General features: G+C 47.9%; 1 protein-coding gene across 1 annotated transcript in view; it reads right to left on the bottom strand.

Moving 5' to 3' along the window:
• LOC138638065 (latent-transforming growth factor beta-binding protein 4-like) overlaps positions 1-18,925 on the bottom strand; it is a 385,781-nt gene that overhangs the window by 354,924 nt on the left and 11,932 nt on the right. Inside the window, exon 2 of the mRNA XM_069727038.1 lies at positions 14,330-14,552. The gene's annotated coding sequence lies outside the window, so the exon portion shown is untranslated. The remainder of the gene's footprint in view (positions 1-14,329; positions 14,553-18,925) is intronic.

The following is an 18,925-nucleotide window of genomic DNA, read 5'->3' as shown; positions in this document are numbered from 1 at the left end:
GTGTAGTGCCAGCAAGGGTCTAATCGGACTACTATCCCTGTTGGGGTCTAGTTCGCTGACCACTTGCTCGCGCTCTATGTGCGGTACCGCGATCCTGTGACGCAACAGGATCGCTTTCTTCACGCTGGGTGAGGTTTAACCCACGCGTGTATACTTATGAGTACCGCCATATCGTCTGTCATGTCCTAGCAGCAGGTTTCACCTGCACGGTGGACCCCGGACTGCGAACGCATCCATTACATCTCTCTTGGTGCGTTCCGCCAGTCCTAACATTACACTAGCGCCAGGGTCTGGCTAGTGATGACAGACATACAGCAATCTCTGCGGCATATCCAGCAGCTGGAGGGTAGGTTGGCGGCTCTCGAGAGCGCGACCTCAGCTGTGGATGTTACTGCAGTAGCTGTACAGGCTGCCAGCGTGGCTGCAGCTACTATGTCCATTGCCACCCCTGTTCCGACATTATCTCACCTCCCGCTGCCAGAAAAATTTTCTGGTGATAGCAAGTTTTGTAGGGGATTTGTGAGTCAGTGCTCTATTCATCTCGAGCTCCTGGCTACACGTTTTCCCACAGAGCGGGCTAAGGTGGGATTTATTTTGTCTCTATTGTCGGACAGGGCGTTGGAATGGGCTACGCCGCTGTGGGAGCGTGGCGATCATGTGGTGCAGAGTGCTCCGCTGTTTCTGAGCGCTCTGAAACAGGTCTTTTTAGGACCTCAAGTCACCCATGATACTGCGCTCCAATTGCTGGCATTAACTCAGGGTGAGTCCTTGGTCAGTCATTTTGCCGTCCAATTCCGCACCTTAGCATCTGAGCTGGATTGGTCGGATAAAGCTCTTATCCCCATATTTTGGAGGGGCTTGGCTGACCACGTAAAGGACGCTCTGGCCACTAGGGAGATTCCTGCCACACTGGAGGAGTTAATAACTGTCTCCACTCGAATTGACCTCCGTTTTAACGAGCGGAGGTTAGAGCGAGCCCAGTGTAGGCAGAGGTTTCGGCTGGCTCCTACTTTTGCCAAACCTCTTGAATTTCCAGTCCTGGTTCCTGAGTCACATGAGGCCAGGGAGGTGTCACAAGCAGGATCTAAGTCCCGGACCGCTTGTGCACTCAGGGTCTGTCATGTTTGCCAGCAGTCAGGACATCTAGCCACCAGATGTCCTCAGCGGTCGAGGAAACGTCAGCGTCTAGTGGTAGTTGGTGGAGGTACACTAGACACGGCGGCGTTTGCCTCTAAGTTGTCCTTTAAGGGGACAATTACTATTGGCTCATTTTCCCACTCGGTAGAGCTCTGCGTGGATTCTGGGGCGGAGGGCAACTTTATGTCTTCTGCCTTCGCCCAACGTCACGCAATACCCTTGGTTATGCTTGCTCAACCAGTAACGGTGCGAGTGGTGAATGGGTCGACATTGCCCTCACAGATAACACACCAGACCATCCCTTTTACTCTGTCCATGTCGCCATCTCATCAGGAGATAATTTCTCTGCTCGTCATTCCGGAAGGAATTGATGAGATCCTGTTGGGAATACCTTGGTTACGGTACCACTCTCCTCATATCGAGTGGTCCTCAGGCAGAATTCTGGGTTGGGGTGAATCTTGTGGGGGTAGGTGTCAGAGGGAGTGCGTTCAGGTTGCTACTACTGAGGTATCCGCAGATCTATCCTCTCTCCCCAAGCAGTATTGGTCATATGCAGACGTATTCTCCAAAAAGGCGGCGGAGACCCTTCCGCCCCATCGCCCCTATGACTGTCCTATTGACCTCTTGCCTGGTGCTGAGCCTCCCCGGGGTCGAGTCTATCCGCTATCTCTCCCGGAGACGGAAGCAATGTCACAGTACATACAGGAAAATCTGGCAAGAGGGTTCATGAGGAAGTCAGTGTCACCTGCTGGGGCAGGACTCTTCTTCGTGCAGAAGAAGAGTGGGGAATTGCGTCCATGCATAGACTACAGGGGTCTTAACGCCATCACCGTTAAGAATAAATACCCTTTGCCTTTGATATCTGAACTGTTCGATAGGCTTCGGGGAGCAAGGGTATTTACTAAATTAGATCTGCGGGGTGCTTACAACCTGATTCGCATCCGTGAGGGGGACGAATGGAAGACGGCTTTTAACACCAGGGATGGGCACTATGAATATCTGGTGATGCCCTTTGGGCTCTGTAATGCCCCAGCCGTTTTCCAAGACTTTGTGAACGATATCTTCCGGGATATGCTTTGCACCTCGGTCGTAGTCTATCTGGATGATATTCTCATCTACTCTCCAGATATTGACTCCCACCGGAGAGATGTTTGCAAAGTCTTCGACCTCCTACGGGCAAACTCCCTCTATGCCAAGTTGAAGAAGTGCATGTTTGAGCAGGAGTCCTTACCTTTCCTAGGCTACATCATCTCAGCCCAGGGATTGGCTATGGATCCTGCCAAACTACAGGCTGTGATGGACTGGCAGGAACCTCATTCTCTTAAAGCGGTGCAGCGCTTTATGGAGTTCATCAATTATTATCGCCAGTTCATCCCGCATTTCTCAACTTTGGTAGTTCCTTGGTTGCCCTCACTAAGAAGGGGGCAAATCCTAAATTGTGGTCTGAGGAGGTCTCCAAGGCCTTTATCTCTATAAAGTCACACTTCGCTAGCGCTCCCATACTTCATCGCCCCGATGTTGATAAGCCATTTATCATGGAGGTGGATGCCTCTTCTGTTGGTGCTGGAGCAGTCCTCTTCCAAAAGGATGCTCAAGGTCGGAAGCATCCTTGCTTCTTTTTCTCCAAGACCTTCGCACCAGCAGAGAGGAATTATTCCATCGGGGACAGGGAGTTGCTAGCCATGAAGTTGGCTTTCTCGGAGTGGAGACATCTCTTGGAGGGAGCACGTTTTCCCTTCCAAGTCTTCACAGATCACAAAAATTTGGTGTATCTGCAGACAGCTCAGCGGTTGAATTCTCGCCAGGCCAGATGGTCCTTGTTCTTCTCCCGGTTTCATTTCACCCTCCATTTCCTTTCTGGGGAGAAGAACATTCGGGCCGATGCTCTCTCTCGCTCCGTTGTGTCATCTGCGGAGGAGGAGCCTCGGCTTATTGTCCCCACCGAGAGTTTGAGAACCGTGGCCCCGGTTTCACTGGAGTCTGTGCCCCCGGGCAAGACTTTTGTTCCATCTAGTTTGCGGCCGGAGGTTCTCTCTTGGGCGCACTCGTCCAGGGTGGGTGGACATTTTGGTACTAAAAGGACATCTGAGTTACTGGCGAGGACATACTGGTGGCCGCATATGGCTCGTGATGTCGCGGAGTACGTTCGGGCGTGTGTCTCTTGCGCCAGGAACAAGACTCCTCGGCAACGGCCAGCTGGTTTGCTTTACCCTCTGCCCGTGGCTGACAGGCCCTGGGAGATGGTCGGGATGGACTTTGTGGTGGGCTTACCCAAGTCTCGTAATTGCACCATTATCTGGGGGATCACCGACCATTTCTCCAAAATGGTGCATTTGGTGCCTCTTCCACGGCTACCATCTGCACGGGCGTTGGCTGTCTTGTTTATCAAGCATATCTTTCGCTTACACGGTATGCCAGACAAAATTGTTAGTGACCGGGGTCCCCAGTTTGCGTCTCGATTCTGGAGGGAGCTATGTCGTTTACTCAGTATTGAGTTAAATCTCTCTTCGGCATATCATCCCGAGACGAATGGGTTGGTAGAAAGGGCCAACCAGACCTTGGTCACATATCTGCGACATTTTGTTTCTGCCAGACAGGATGACTGGGCATCCTTGCTACCGTGGGCAGAGTTTGCACTTAACAATGCCGTAGCCGACTCCACCGGTCAGACTCCATTCCTCTTAAATTACGGCCAGCATCCGCGTGTTCCAGTGCCCATGCCTGTGTCTTCCGCTGATCCCAGGGTGGCAGACTGGGCTGTGGAGGCACGGGACATTTGGGATCGCACGCAGGATGCCATTCGGGCCTCCAAGGAGAGAATGAGGTCCTCCGCCGATGTTCATCGGTGCCCTGCTCCGACTTTTGTCCCTGGCGACTTGGTGTGGCTCTCCGCCCGTAACATCAGGCTGCGAGTTGAGTCCACTAAGTTTGCTCCTCGCTACTTGGGTCCCTTCAAGGTTCTCGAACAGGTTAATCCTGTGGTCTACCGCCTGGCTCTTCCTCCACGCTTGGGTATCACCGACACCTTTCATGTGTCCCTCTTGAAACCCGTATACATGTCCCGGTTTTCCGAGTCATCTGCCGGGACATCGGGTTCGTCTACGGACGATTACGAGGTGAACGCTATTTTGGGGTGTAAGGTGGTACGCGGCAAAAAGTTCTATCTGGTGGATTGGAAGGGTTATGGTCCAGAGAACAGGTCATGGGAGCCTGCTGAAAACATTCGGGCCCCACAGCTCATTGCTGCCTTCAAACGTAGCGAGGCCCAAGGAGGGGGGGGCCCTAGGAGGGGGGGTAATGTTAGGAGTCGAGTTTCCTCTGCTGCACAGGGGGAATCTCGATCTGTCTCCGCTGCGGTCTCCCATTCTCCTCCAGCCGCAGTGGAGCCTGCTCAGCAGGGACGTCGATCCCAGCGTCTCGCTCAGTCTGACTCTGTGAGAAGAGTTACTGCTGCTTCTCCAGCTTCTGCCTTTAAAGCCAATACTGGTCAGCAGTGAGTGGACTTCTCTGGGACTAAGTCCTTGTCTGCGCACACTGAGCATGCCCAGGGCAAGATCTCCCGTTGGAGATCGAGGGTCATGTGCTCAGACTCTGCAGCGCATTCTATTGGTCCTCTTGGCAGGTCTTGGAAGGGCAAAGTTTCTGTGGCCGCTTCCTGTCCTGCAGCTATATAAACTGCGCATGACCGCACGGCCATGCGCTAGTGTACAACTTTATACGTGTGTTTGTTGTGAGTGCAAGTCGTCCTTTAAATACCCCTACCCTACTGTATGATTGTTCGCGTATGGTGTATGGCTGCTATCTAGCGCCCGACTTAACACTCAACGTGTCACACACGTGTCAGCGTCCTCTGCTGTGACCGCCAGTGCGGCGCCACGCGCCTGTGTGCGCTTCCTGACCCATGTCTGGGTACTTAGTGGTGCCTGCCAGCACGGCACAGTTTGCACTTCGGTGCCTCTATTGTATATACTTTTCACACCCAGTTGTGGTGTAGTGCCAGCAAGGGTCTAATCGGACTACTATCCCTGTTGGGGTCTAGTTCGCTGACCACTTGCTCACGCTCTATGTGCGGTACCGCGATCCTGTGACGCAACAGGATCGCTTTCTTCACGCTGGGTGAGGTTTAACCCACGCGTGTATACTTATGAGTACCGCCATATCGTCTGTCATGTCCTAGCAGCAGGTTTCACCTGCACGGTGGACCCCGGACTGCGAACGCATCCATTACATCTCTCTTGGTGCATTCCGCCAGTCCTAACAGCTGCTGCATTTCCCACCCTAGGCATATACTCGAGTCAATAAGTTTTCCCAGTTTTTTGTGGCAAAATTAGGGGGGTCGGCTTATACTCGGGTCGGGTTATACTCGAGTAAATACGGTAGATAAATGTTCTCGAACAACTCCAATGACACCTTTAGAAAGTGCTACCAAGGGGATAAGCTGTTTTTTTAGCTGTCTTTGACTATGCAAGCTTGGGATCTTAGGGGTATGGCTTCTCCTTGTGGAGAATGAAAAGCCAGGTCTGACAGGCCAAAATGAGGAGTTTTAAAAGCCTTGCATGCTCCTCTGGGAAATTAAATATGCAAACCATCTCTTCAGAGAGGAAGAGGACTTGAAATGTAGTGCCAACTATTGGAAGTAGAAATCCTACAAGTCAATACCAACCCTTTAACGAGACTTGCAATATAACTTAGAATAAATGCCAAACTAGAATCCTAATTTGCAAATACAGTGTTTTGGGGTGTTTCCCCTCGTCAGTGCAAAGTATGAGATTTGATTTGGTTAGATGAGAGGCTAAGACTGGAATCCTAGGGCTAAAATTTCTTCTTGTGGAGAGTGACAAGCCTAGTCTTGCATGCCAGTATGAGGAGACTTAAATGCCTTGCATGCTCCTCTGGGAAATTAATTTGCATACACTATACAAACTTGAAATTTTATACTGTATTTTGTGCTTAATCATATACATGTAAGTGTTAGGAGTCGAGTTTCCTCTGCTGCACAGGGGAATCTCGATCCGTCTCCGCTGCAGTCTCCCATTCTCCTCCAGCCGCAGTGGAGCCTGCTCAGCAGGGACGTCGATCCCAGCGTCTCGCTCAGTCTGACTCTGTGAGAAGAGTTACTGCTGCTTCTCCAGCTTCTGCGTGTAAAGCCTATACTGGTCAGCAGCGAGTGGACTTCTCTGGGACTAAGTCCTTGTCTGCGCACACTGAGCATGCCCAGGGCAAGATCTCCCGTTGGAGATCGAGGGTCATGTGCTCAGACTCTGCAGCGCATTCTATTGGTCCTCTTGGCAGGTCTTGGAAGGGCAAAGTTTCTGTGGCCGCTTCCTGTCCTGCAACTATATAAACTGCGCATGACCGCACGGCCATGCGCTAGTGTACAACTTTATACGTGTGTTTGTTGTGAGTGCAAGTCGTTCTTTAAATACCCCTACCCTATTGTATGATTGTTCGCGTATGGAGTATGGCTGCTATCTAGCGCCCGACTTATCACTCAACGTGTCACACACGTGTCAGCGTCTACTGCTGTGACCGCCAGTGCGGTGCCACGCGCCAGTGTGCGCTTCCTGACCCACGTCTGGGTGCTTAGTGGTGCCTGCCAGCACGGCACAGTTCGCACTTCGGTGCCTTAATTATATATTCCTTTCACACCCAGTTGCGGTGTAGTGCCAGCAAGGGTCTAATCGGACTACAATCCCTGTTGGGGTTTAGTTCGCTGACCACTTGCTCGCGCTCTATGTGCGGTACCGCGGTCCTGTGACGCAACAGGATCGCTTTCTTCACGCTGGGTGAGGTTTAACCCACGCGTGTATACTTTTGAATACCGCCATATTGTCTGTCATTTCCTAGCAGCAGGTTTCACCTGCACGGTGGACCCCGGACTGCGAACGCATCTATATCATCTCTCTTGGTGCGTTCCGCCAGTCCTAACATTACACTAGCGCCAGGGTCTGGCTAGTGATGACAGACATACAGCAATCTCTGCGGCATATCCAGCAGCTGGAGGGTAGGTTGGCGGCTCTCGAGAGCGCGACCTCAGCTGTGGATGTTACTGCAGTAGCTGTACAGGCTGCCAGCGTGGCTGCAGCTACTATGTCCATTGCCACCCCTGTTCCGACATTATCTCGCCTCCCGCTGCCAGAAAAATTTTCTGGTGATAGCAAGTTTTGTAGGGGATTTGTGAGTCATTGCTCTATTCACCTCGAGCTCCTGGCTACACGTTTTCCCACAGAGCGGGCTAAGGTGGGATTTATTCTGTCTCTATTGTCGGACAGGGCGTTGGAATGGGCTACGCCGCTGTGGGAGCGTGGCGATCATGTGGTGCAGAGTGCTCCGCTGTTTCTGAGCGCTCTGAAACAGGTCTTTTTAGGACCTCAAGTCACCCATGATACTGCGCTCCAATTGCTGGCATTAACTCAGGGTGAGTCCTTGGTCAGTCATTTTGCCGTCCAATTCCGCACCTTAGCATCTGAGCTGGATTGGTCGGATAAAGCTCTTATCCCCATATTTTGGAGGGGCTTGGCTGACCACGTAAAGGACGCTCTGGCCACTAGGGAGATTCCTGCCACACTGGAGGAGTTAATAACTGTCTCCACTCGAATTGACCTCCGTTTTAACGAGCGGAGGTTAGAGCGAGCCCAGTGTAGGCAGAGGTTTCGGCTGGCTCCTACTTTCGCCAAACCTCTGGAATTTCCGGTCCTGGTTCCTGAGTCACATGAGGCCAGGGAAGTGTCACAAGCAGGATCTAAGTCCCGGACCGCTTTTGCACTCAGGGTCTGTCATGTTTGCCAGCAGTCAGGACATCTAGCCTCCAGATGTCCCCAGCGGTCGAGGAAACGTCAGCGTCTAGTGGTAGTAGGTGGAGGTACACTAGACACGGCGACGTTTGCCTCTAAGTTGTCCTTTAAGGGGACAATTACTATTGGCTCATTCTCCCACTCGGTAGAGCTCTGCGTGGATTCTGGGGCGGAGGGCAATTTTATGTCTTCTGCCTTTGCCCAACGTCACGCAATACCCCTGGTTATGCTTGCTCAACCAGTAACGGTGCGAGTGGTGAATGGGTCGACATTGCCCTCACAGATAACACACCAGGCCATCCCTTTTACTCTGTCCATGTCGCCATCTCATCAGGAGATAATTTCTCTGCTCGTCATTCCGGAAGGAATTGATGAGGTCCTGTTGGGAATACCTTGGCTACGGTACCACTCTCCTCATATCGAGTGGTCCTCAGGCAGAATTCTGGGTTGGGGTGAATCTTGTGGGGGTAGGTGTCAGAGGGAGTGCGTTCAGGTTGCTACTACTGAGGTACCCGCAGATCTATCCTCTCTTCCCAAGCAGTATTGGTCTTATGCAGACGTGTTCTCCAAAAAGGCGGCGGAGGTCCTTCCGCCTCATCGCCCCTATGACTGTCCTATTGATCTCTTGCCTGGTGCTGAGCCTCCCCGGGGTCGAGTTTATCCGCTATCTCTCCCGGAGACGGAGGCAATGTCACAGTACATCCAGGAAAATTTGGCAAGAGGATTCATTAGGAAGTCAGTGTCACCTGCTGGGGCAGGGTTCTTCTTCGTGCAGAAGAAGAATGGGGAATTGCGCCCATGCATAGACTACAGGGGTCTTAACGCCATCACCGTTAAGAATAAGTATCCTTTGCCCTTGATATCTGAGTTATTCTATAGACTTCGGGGAGCAAGGGTATTTACTAAATTAGATTTGCGGGGTGCTTACAACCTGATTCGCATCCGTGAGGGGGACGAATGGAAGACGGCCTTTAACACCAGGGATGGGCACTATGAATATCTGGTGATGCCCTTCGGGCTCTGTAATGCCCCAGCCGTTTTTCAAGACTTTGTGAACGACATCTTCCGGGATATGCTTTCCACCTCAGTCGTAGTCTATCTGGATGATATTCTTATCTACTCTCCAGATATTGACTCCCACCGGAGAGATGTTTGCAAAGTCTTCGACCTCCTACGGGCAAACTCCCTCTATGCCAAATTGGAGAAGTGTATGTTTGAGCAGGAGTCTTTACCTTTCCTGGGCTACATCATCTCGGCCCAGGGATTGGCTATGGATCCTGCCAAACTACAGGCAGTGATGGACTGGCAGGAACCCCATTCTCTGAAAGCGGTGCAGCGCTTTATGGGGTTCATAAATTACTATCGTCAGTTCATCCCCCACTTCTCAATCCTGGTAGCTCCCGTGGTATCCCTCACCAAGAAGGGAGCGAATCCTAAATCGTGGTCCGAAGAGGTCTCCAAGGCCTTCACTTCTATTAAGTCCCACTTTGCTAGCGCTCCCATCTTACATCGTCCCGAGGTGGATAAGCCATTCCTAATGGAGGTGGATGCCTCTTCCGTTGGTGCAGGAGCAGTCCTCTATCAAAAGGATGCTCAAGGTCGGAAGCATCCATGCTTCTTCTTCTCAAAAACCTTCTCACCAGCGGAGAGAAATTACTCCATCGGGGATAGGGAGTTGCTGGCAATGAAGTTGGCCTTTTCGGAATGGAGACATCTCTTGGAGGGTGCTCGGTTCCCATTCCAAGTCTACACGGACCACAAGAATTTGGTCTATTTACAGACAGCCCAGCGGCTGAATTCTCGTCAGGCCAGATGGTCCTTGTTTTTCTCCCGGTTCCACTTCACTCTACATTATCTCGCCGGGGAGAAGAACATTCGTGCTGACGCTCTCTCTCGCTCCCTGGTGTCTACTGTGGAGGAGGAGGACGAGCCTCGGCTCATTGTCCCTTCAGAGAGTCTGAGAACCGTAGCTCCGGTTTCGCTTGAGTCTGTGCCTCCGGGCAAGACTTTTGTCCCCATCAATTTGCGTCCGGAGGTTCTCTCGTGGGCTCATTCGTCCAGAGTGGGTGGACACTTTGGGGCAAAGAGGACATCTGAGTTGTTGGCGAGAATGTATTGGTGGCCACATATGGTTCGTGATGTTGGAGACTACGTTCGGGCATGTGTCTCTTGTGCCAAAAATAAGTCTCTCCGTCAACGGCCAGCTGGGTTGTTATACCCTCTGCCGGTGGCAGACAGGCCCTGGGAGATGGTCGGGATGGACTTTGTGGTGGGTTTGCCCAAGTCACGTGGCTGTACTGTCATTTGGGTTATCACCGACCATTTTTCTAAAATGGTGCATTTGGTGCCGCTTCCCCGGCTACCTTCTGCACGGGCCTTGGCAGCATTGTTTGTTAAACACATCTTCCGTCTTCATGGTATGCCAGACAAAATTGTCAGTGACCGGGGTCCCCAGTTTGCGTCTCGGTTCTGGAGAGAGCTTTGTCGCCTTCTCAGTATCGAGTTGAATCTCTCTTCGGCATATCATCCGAGATGAATGGGTTGGTGGAGAGAGCCAACCAGACCTTGGTCACATATCTGCGACATTTTGTCTCTGCTAAACAAGATGACTGGGCATCTTTGCTACCGTGGGCGGAGTTTGCTCTTAACAATGCTGTAGCTGACTCCACTGGACAGACCCCATTCCTCCTTAACTATGGTCAGCATCCGCGGGTACCTGTGCCCATGCCCGTGTCTTCCGCCGATTCCAGGGTGGCAGACTGGGCTGTGGAGGCACGGGACATTTGGGATCGCACTCAGGATGCCATTCGGGCTTCCAAGGAGAGAATGAGGTCCTCCGCCGATGTTCATCGGCGCCCCGCTCCGACCTTTGCTCCTGGCGACTTGGTGTGGCTCTCCGCCCGTAACATCAGGCTGCGAGTTGAGTCCACTAAGTTTGCGCCTCGCTACTTGGGTCCCTTCAAGGTTCTCGAACAGGTTAATCCTGTGGTCTACCGCCTGGCTCTTCCTCCACGCTTGGGTATCACCGACACCTTTCATGTGTCCCTCTTGAAACCCGTATACATGTCCCGGTTTTCCAAGTCATCTGCCGGGACATCGGGTTCGTCTACGGACGATTACGAGGTGAACGCTATTTTGGGGTGTAAGGTGGTACGCGGCAAAAAGTTCTATCTGGTGGATTGGAAGGGTTATGGTCCAGAGAACAGGTTATGGGAGCCTTCTGAAAACATTCGGGCCCCACAGCTCATTGCTGCCTTCGAACGTAGCGAGGCCCAAGGAGGGGGGGCCCTTGGAGGGGGGGTAATGTTAGGAGTCGAGTTTCCTCTGCTGCACAGGGGGAATCTCGATCCGTCTCCGCTGCGGTCTCCCATTCTCCTCCAGCCGCAGTGGAGCCTGCTCAGCAGGGACGTCGATCCCAGCATCTCGCTCAGTCTGACTCTGTGAGAAGAGTTACTGCTGCTTCTCCAGCTTCTGCCTGTAAAGCCTATACTGGTCAGCAGCGAGTGGACTTCTCTGGGACTAAGTCCTTGTCTGCGCACACTGAGCATGCCCAGGGCAAGATCTCCCGTTGGAGATCGAGGGTCATGTGCTCAGACTCTGCAGCGCATTCTATTGGTCCTCTTGGCAGGTCTTGGAAGGGCAAAGTTTCTGTGGCCGCTTCCTGTCCTGCAACTATATAAACTGCGCATGACCGCACGGCCATGCGCTAGTGTACAATTTAATACGTGTGTTTGTTGTGAGTGCAAGTCGTTCTTTAAATACCCCTACCCTATTGTATGATTGTTCGCGTATGGAGTATGGCTGCTATCTAGCGCCCGACTTATCACTCAACGTGTCACACACGTGTCAGCGTCTACTGCTGTGACCGCCAGTGCGGTGCCACGCGCCAGTGTGCGCTTCCTGACCCACGTCTGGGTGCTTAGTGGTGCCTGCCAGCACGGCACAGTTCGCACTTCGGTGCCTTAATTATATATTCCTTTCACACCCAGTTGCGGTGTAGTGCCAGCAAGGGTCTAATCGGACTACAATCCCTGTTGGGGTTTAGTTCGCTGACCACTTGCTCGCGCTCTATGTGCGGTACCGCGGTCCTGTGACGCAACAGGATCGCTTTCTTCACGCTGGGTGAGGTTTAACCCACGCGTGTATACTTTTGAATACCGCCATATTGTCTGTCATTTCCTAGCAGCAGGTTTCACCTGCACGGTGGACCCCGGACTGCGAACGCATCTATATCATCTCTCTTGGTGCATTCCGCCAGTCCTAACAGTAAGTGCATTTATCATGCCACTTATAATAATTACATAATTCTTTAAAAGTCCAGCAATGTTACACTGTGGTTATATATTTCACATGCATCTAACCACTCATTCTAACTTATTATCTCAGTATACATTTACTAGATCGTATTTAATGGATATATTTTTTAATACGGAAGTGCTATTTTCACATTCTTTTTTTATCCACAATACAATACAAAAGCTTGAAAAAATGTCATCAAATCTTAGTAGTTGCTACAACATTTTAAGCTTTTTGCTATTTTTATTTCAGTAAGCTCTGCCAAAAGAGTGGGTGCAGCATGGCAAGAAAAAGTAAACTGCACACATTAAACTCATCAAAATTTATGCCACATTAATGGTATAAATTATGACAACAATGCATACATCCTACTGACTGCATGGCAGCTGAAAGATGAGCAAAATTTATTAACCACTTCACCCCTGAGCCTGTTTCAACCTTTCTGACCAGGCCAAATTTTAGCCCAATAGGTAAAAATGGACCTCATATTTGTTGTGTAATATCTCCTGAGTAATGGATCTCACAGTTGTTGTTCAATCTCCTGAGTATGTCAATACCCTTCATGTAGTAGGGAAACATTTTTCAGGCACAATGGAAAGCAGAGAAGAGAAGGAGCACCATATTATAGTGCAGATTTGGCTGTTATGGTTTGCGGGTAGCATGACCCACTGGAAGAGCCCCTGAGGTGCTAGCACAGCAGAACCCCCTGATAATTGACCCCATTTTACAAATGAATTCATCTATGGGTGAATTTATTATATTTGCATCACGTGAGTATCACAGAATATTATACCATTGAGCAGTGAAGGAAAATAATTACATATTTACTACAAAAATGTTTTTTTCAGCTTCAGATTATACATTTTCACATCCAGAAATGGGTAAAAATGGCTTCAGTATTTGTTGCACAATTTCTGCTGAATGCGGAAATACCTCAAATGTGGCTGTAAAGTATTGATTAGCCACACGGCGAGACTTGGGAGGGACGGATAGCTGTTTGACTCATGGATAACAAATTGTTGTAGAATAGCTTGTGGACTCAATATACAGAACTCTTAAGTGCCAGGAAAGCAAAATGACCCCTTATGTGACCCCATTGTGAAAACTTCACCTTTCTGCAAATTTATCCACAGGTGTAGTGATTATTTTTCCTCCATGTGTGTTTTACAGAACTAGGCAGCAAGTGAAAATTGTAAATCTGCCATTGTACTGTAGTGCCTGTACATTTCAAAAGTTGTAATGCCCAGTATGTTATGCCCAGCTTGTGCTTCTGGAAATGCTACAGAAATGACAAACATGTGGACGCTGTGTATTGTTAAGCCCACTGTGGGGCTCAGAAGGAGAGGATCATTTGGATTTGGGAGCACAAAATTTGCTGGATTTTTTTTCGTGGGCGTTTTTCAAAACCCATTGTGCGTTCAGTAACATGGAAGCCCTGTATATTTCCATTAACAGATGAAGGACCTAAGTGGTGACTTGCTTTTTTTTATATCTATGAATAACTTGGCAATCAATTGATGTAAAAAAAGAAGATTTTTTATTTTTAGAATTCACAGTGAACATACATGACGTTTCGGTCTCACTTAAGACCTTCTTCAGATATTCAAATTGCCATAGAATATAAGACTAAATGCTGAAACTATACAGGGTACAAAGTGTCTGGAAAGTGGGAATAACACCATTTTATGGCAGCTAAACAAAACAGCATGCTGTTTTCAGCATAATACCAGAGTGATAGTATAAAAAAGGAAAGCGCTTAACCTTCGTCCGGCTGAGTAGGTACAATTGTAACTATTCCGTTTTAAAATTGCAATAACTTTTTTTTTCCAAAAGCCGTAGAGGGCTGAAATTTCGTGACATCTCTGCAGTTTTGGTCCAGAATATATTGGCCAAATTTCAATAAAATATATATGAAGGTACAATTGTACCTCTGCTGCCTGTTAACGTTGTAAAATTTTGCAGCCCGACGAAGGTTAAAATGCAGCAGAGAAATGTTGCACATCTACAACAGCTACAGTATTTTTAGGATTATAAAATGCACTATTTTTCCTACAAATTTGCGAGGAAAAAGGGGGTGCTTCTTATAATCGAAATGAGCTTACCGGGCAGTGGAGGGGGGTCACAAGAGGCAGAGTCCTGTGACTCCGAGATCTCAATCTTCGCATGCGCCGCCTCTGGCGGCAATTTTCACAAGCCCACTGCAGGGATATCATTGGTAAAAAGGACTTGACTCAATGGCACGACACCTTCTGAGATCCCAGGCACTGCAGCACCTCTCCTGTCACCATTGCTGCTGGACTCCTGAAGCAGCCCACGGGTAAGCTACTGTTAAGGAATATAAGATGCACCACCATTTTATTTAAAAGATATTTTTTTCCTATTTTGCATCTCAAAATTTGGGGTGTGTCTTATGGTCCAGTGTGTCTTATAATCCTCAAAGTACGCATTTTCTGATTTTTCAGTGTTTGTCCACTGCCTTGTCTAAACAGAATTATTCCTCATTCACACGTCTGTATTTAAGTTCTTGCGTGAAAAATGGTACTAGTGTCATCATTGCCTCATCATTATGTCCGTTTTTACCATAGTTATAATCAATGTTTTTCACTAATGGATAAATAAATAAATTACAAGGCCTCTACTTTGCAATGTTAAACACAGACGGTACACTGATTACACACTAACGCCATCCATGTGTTGTATGTATTTTACACGGATTCAGAGACTTGTACTGTCCTTTATCAGCCGTGCTAACAGAAAAAACTAACATATCTCCATAAGTTATGCATGGACACATAGTTCATGAAAAACAATGACAGGTAAATAGCACAATAGGTACTAATTATAATGGGTACATGTTGCATTCATGAAAAAAATGGATACAACACGTACGTGCAACACTTACGTATAAATGAGGCTTTAAGTAGTAAATCTACCCCAATATGTTTTTTACATTGTGTTAATTTTTTTCTGGTAATATATTGTTCTACAAAATAGATTTAGTATTAGATTTTGACTTTTTTAGCTGTAAATTTTGGTTAGGTACTCGGGTAAAGTAATTGGTTCAATGGTTATGGTTTCATCAATGACATTTGCAGAATTTAGTATTGTAAGCTTTTACAGCAAGTTGCAAGTAGGGCAAGAGATAATTTATACAGAAATGACCGTATATACTTGTGTATAAGCCGACTCGAGTATAAGCCAAGCCACGTAATTTTGCTTCGGAAAGCTGGGAAAATTTATTGACTCAAGTATAAGCCGGGTATGCATTGTCCCCTCATCCCTATCCTGATATGCATGGTTCCTCATCCCCATCCTTGTATGCATAGTTCCTCATCCCTATCCTTGTATGCATGGCTCCTTATTCCCATCCTTGTCTGCATGGTTTCTTATTCCCATCTTTGTCTTCATGGCTCCTTATTCCAATCTTTGTCTACCTGGCTCCTCATTTCTATCCTACTCTGCATGGCTCCTCATCCCTATCCTTGTATGCATGGCCCCTTATTCTCATCCTTCCCTGCAAGGCTCCTTATTCTCATCCTTGTCTGTATGGCTCCTTATCTCCATCCTTGTCTGTTTGGCTCCTTATTCCCATCATTGTCTGTATGGCTTCTTATTCCCATCTTTGTCTGCATGGCTCCTGATTCCCATTCTTGTCTGCATGGCTCCTTATTCCCATCTTTGTCTGCATGGCTCCTTATCTCCATCCTTGTCTGCATGGCTCCTTATTCCCATCTTTGTCTGCATGGCTCCTTATCTCCATCTTTGTCTGCATGGCTCCTTATCTCCATCCTTGTCTGCATGGCTCCTTATTCCCATCTTTGGCTGCATGGCAACTCATCCCTATCCTTGTATGTGTGGCCCTCATGGGAAAAGCATAAAAAAATCTATCCTATTTACCTTCACTGCGTGCCCTCTCAGCATCTTGTTCCGGTGCCAGCAGCTCCTGCGGCCTAGCGATCACATTTCTCCGCTCAGTAAGGTAATGAATATTCACCTCTCACCACATCTATGGGAGTGGAGAGAGGTGAATATTCATAACTCTTAAGTAGCGCGCACCAGTGATAGCATGGCAGCTGCTGGAAGCCGGCAAGAGCGGCTGTAACTGTGCGCGCTATGAGAGAAATTAATATTCATTGCCAGTAAAGCTGCCAACTCCTGCCTCCTGTGATCCTCTGCTTCGCTGCTCCCCCTCCACCGCTGTCTTAGAATGACTCATGTATAGCCGAGGGAGGGCGTTTTCAGCACGAAAATATGTGCTGAAAAACTCGGCTTATACACGAGAATATATGGTAGATAAATCTTACAATATCAATATGAATTCAAACAAAACATAAGTAGGTCAACCTTATTGTCTTATTTTCCTATCCACTTTCAAGATGTGGAATTTAAAGCTACATAAAGAGATTGTCAGATTCTTAATGTAGCTAAGGGGACCAAATATTGAAAAAAGCTCCAATGTATCAGTTCTTGCAGCTTCAATACATTCATGTAACGCTAGCGTATTTATTCTACTTTTCACTTCAGGTAGCGATAATACTGAGGTCTTCCATTTAGAAGCAATATGCATTTGTGAAGCCATAGTTATGTAATTGATTAACCTGTTAGTTTTATTAGTTATGCCTTTAGGTTTGTTTCCAAAAAGCAGAACTGTATGGTCGAGTTGCACTAATCTACCTGTTTTGTTATTAATTAAAATGGTAATATTGAGCCAAAATGCTTTCAATTGTGGGCACGTCCATCAAATGTATTTCATATCACTGGGTACATTACAATTCCTCAAGCATCAGTTACATTTGGACATATTTTATATAGCTTTATGGGAACATAGTATGCTCTATATAATAATTTTAGGGATGTTTCAGTAAGTGACATTTGATTGCTACGTTTTCATAAAATATCACAGCAATGGTACCAGTTATCACTAGACATCGTAAATCCTAGGTCTTCTTCCGATTGGACCAAATATCCTATTTTCCTATTCTTGGGTGGGAAATTGAATATAGAATAAAATAATGAGATAGTCCCACGACCATAAAGGTTATGTAGACATTTTCACTGCGGAGATAGGTATATTCATATTAGCCAGGTTTTCTATAGTGAAATGTAACATTTCATTAATCTACATCACTTCTCTCAAGGGTGAGTTATATTTTTGAATAAATTATTGTCTAGACTTAAGGATAATTGTTGTGGCCAGAGGTGTTTAATAATAGTGATATTTTTAAATTTCCACCTAGTGTATTTGTTTTTTAATTTTTTTTTAGTATCTTGAAAAAGACCTTTAGGGGACCACCAAAGAGGGTGTAATGTCACCCGCTACAGAGCAGTTCGTCGGTCAAGGGAGTATCTTCTCCTACCTTCTCTGCTTTACCCTATGTCTACAGTTCTTTCTCTGATGTCTTCGACAAGAAGGAGGCTGACGGTCTCCCTCCTCACCGTCCCTATGATTGTCCCATAGATCTCGTGCCTGGGGCTATCCCACCTAGGGGTAGAATCTACCCTCTCTCTCCTATTGAGACGCAAGCTATGTCTGAATATATTCAAGAAAATCTTGGGATTCATTTGCAAGTCTTCTTCTCCTGCCGGAGCAGGCTTCTTTTTCGTGAAGAAGAAAGATGGCTCACTTCGTCCCTGCATTGATTATCGAGGCCTAAACAACATCACGGTGAAGAACAAATATCCTCTGCCACTCATTCCGGAACTCTTCGATCGTCTCAGAGGAGTGCAAATTTTTACCAAACTGGATCTGCGTGGCGCATACAATCTGGTTCGAATTCGTGCAGGAGATGAGTGGAAGACCGCCTTCAATACTCGTGACAATCACTATGAGTATGTGGTTATGCGGTTTGGCCTCTGCAACGCTCCGGCAGTTTTCCAGGAATTTGTGAACGATGTATTTCAGGATCTTCTCTACTCCAGTGTCGTGGTTTATCTTGACGACATTCTCATCTTCTCTCCAGATCTTTCCACTCATAGACGAGATGTCCACCGTGTTCTGCAACGGCTAAGGGAGAATCATCTGTTTGCAAAGATTGAGAAATGCGTCTTCGAGCAATCCTCTCTGCCCTTCCTTGGATACATTGTCTTGAAGTCAGGTCTGGAGATGGATCCCGAGACGGTTTCTGCTGTCCTTGATTGGCCTCGTCCTCTTGGAATAAAAGCAATCCAACGTTTTCTTGGCTTTGCCAACTACTATAGACAATTTATTCCTCATTTCTCTTTGATTACTAAGCCTATCTCAGCCCTTGTTCGCAAGGGAGTCAACTCCAGTCTTTGGACCTCTGAGGCTGAAGAGGCCTTTCTGTCGCTTAAGCAGAAATTCGCTGCAGCTCCTGTGCTTCGCCGTCCTGATGCAAATAGACCGTTTGTCCTTGAAGTCGACGCGTCATCTGTCGGAGTCGGAGCAGTACTTTTGCAAAGATCCTCTTCCGGACATTTGGTTACCTGTGGTTTTTTCTCCAAAGCCTTTTCTGCTCCAGAACAAAACTACTCCATTGGAGATAAGGAACTATTGGCTATCAAGTTAGCCTTAGAGGAGTGGCGCCATCTCCTTGAGGGGGTTGTTCATCCGTTCACCATTTACACAGACCACAAGAATTTGGCCTATGTTCAGTCTGCTCAAAGACTTAATCCACGACAAGCCAGATGGTCTTTATTCTTTGGACGATTTGACTTCGAACTTCATTTCTGACCCGGAA

The sequence above is a fragment of the Ranitomeya imitator genome, chromosome 5 (assembly GCF_032444005.1).
Source record: "Ranitomeya imitator isolate aRanImi1 chromosome 5, aRanImi1.pri, whole genome shotgun sequence".
NCBI lineage: Eukaryota > Metazoa > Chordata > Amphibia > Anura > Dendrobatidae > Ranitomeya > Ranitomeya imitator.
The sequence above is the reverse complement of the archived record's forward strand: the minus strand, read 5'-3'. Positions and strand labels throughout refer to the sequence as shown.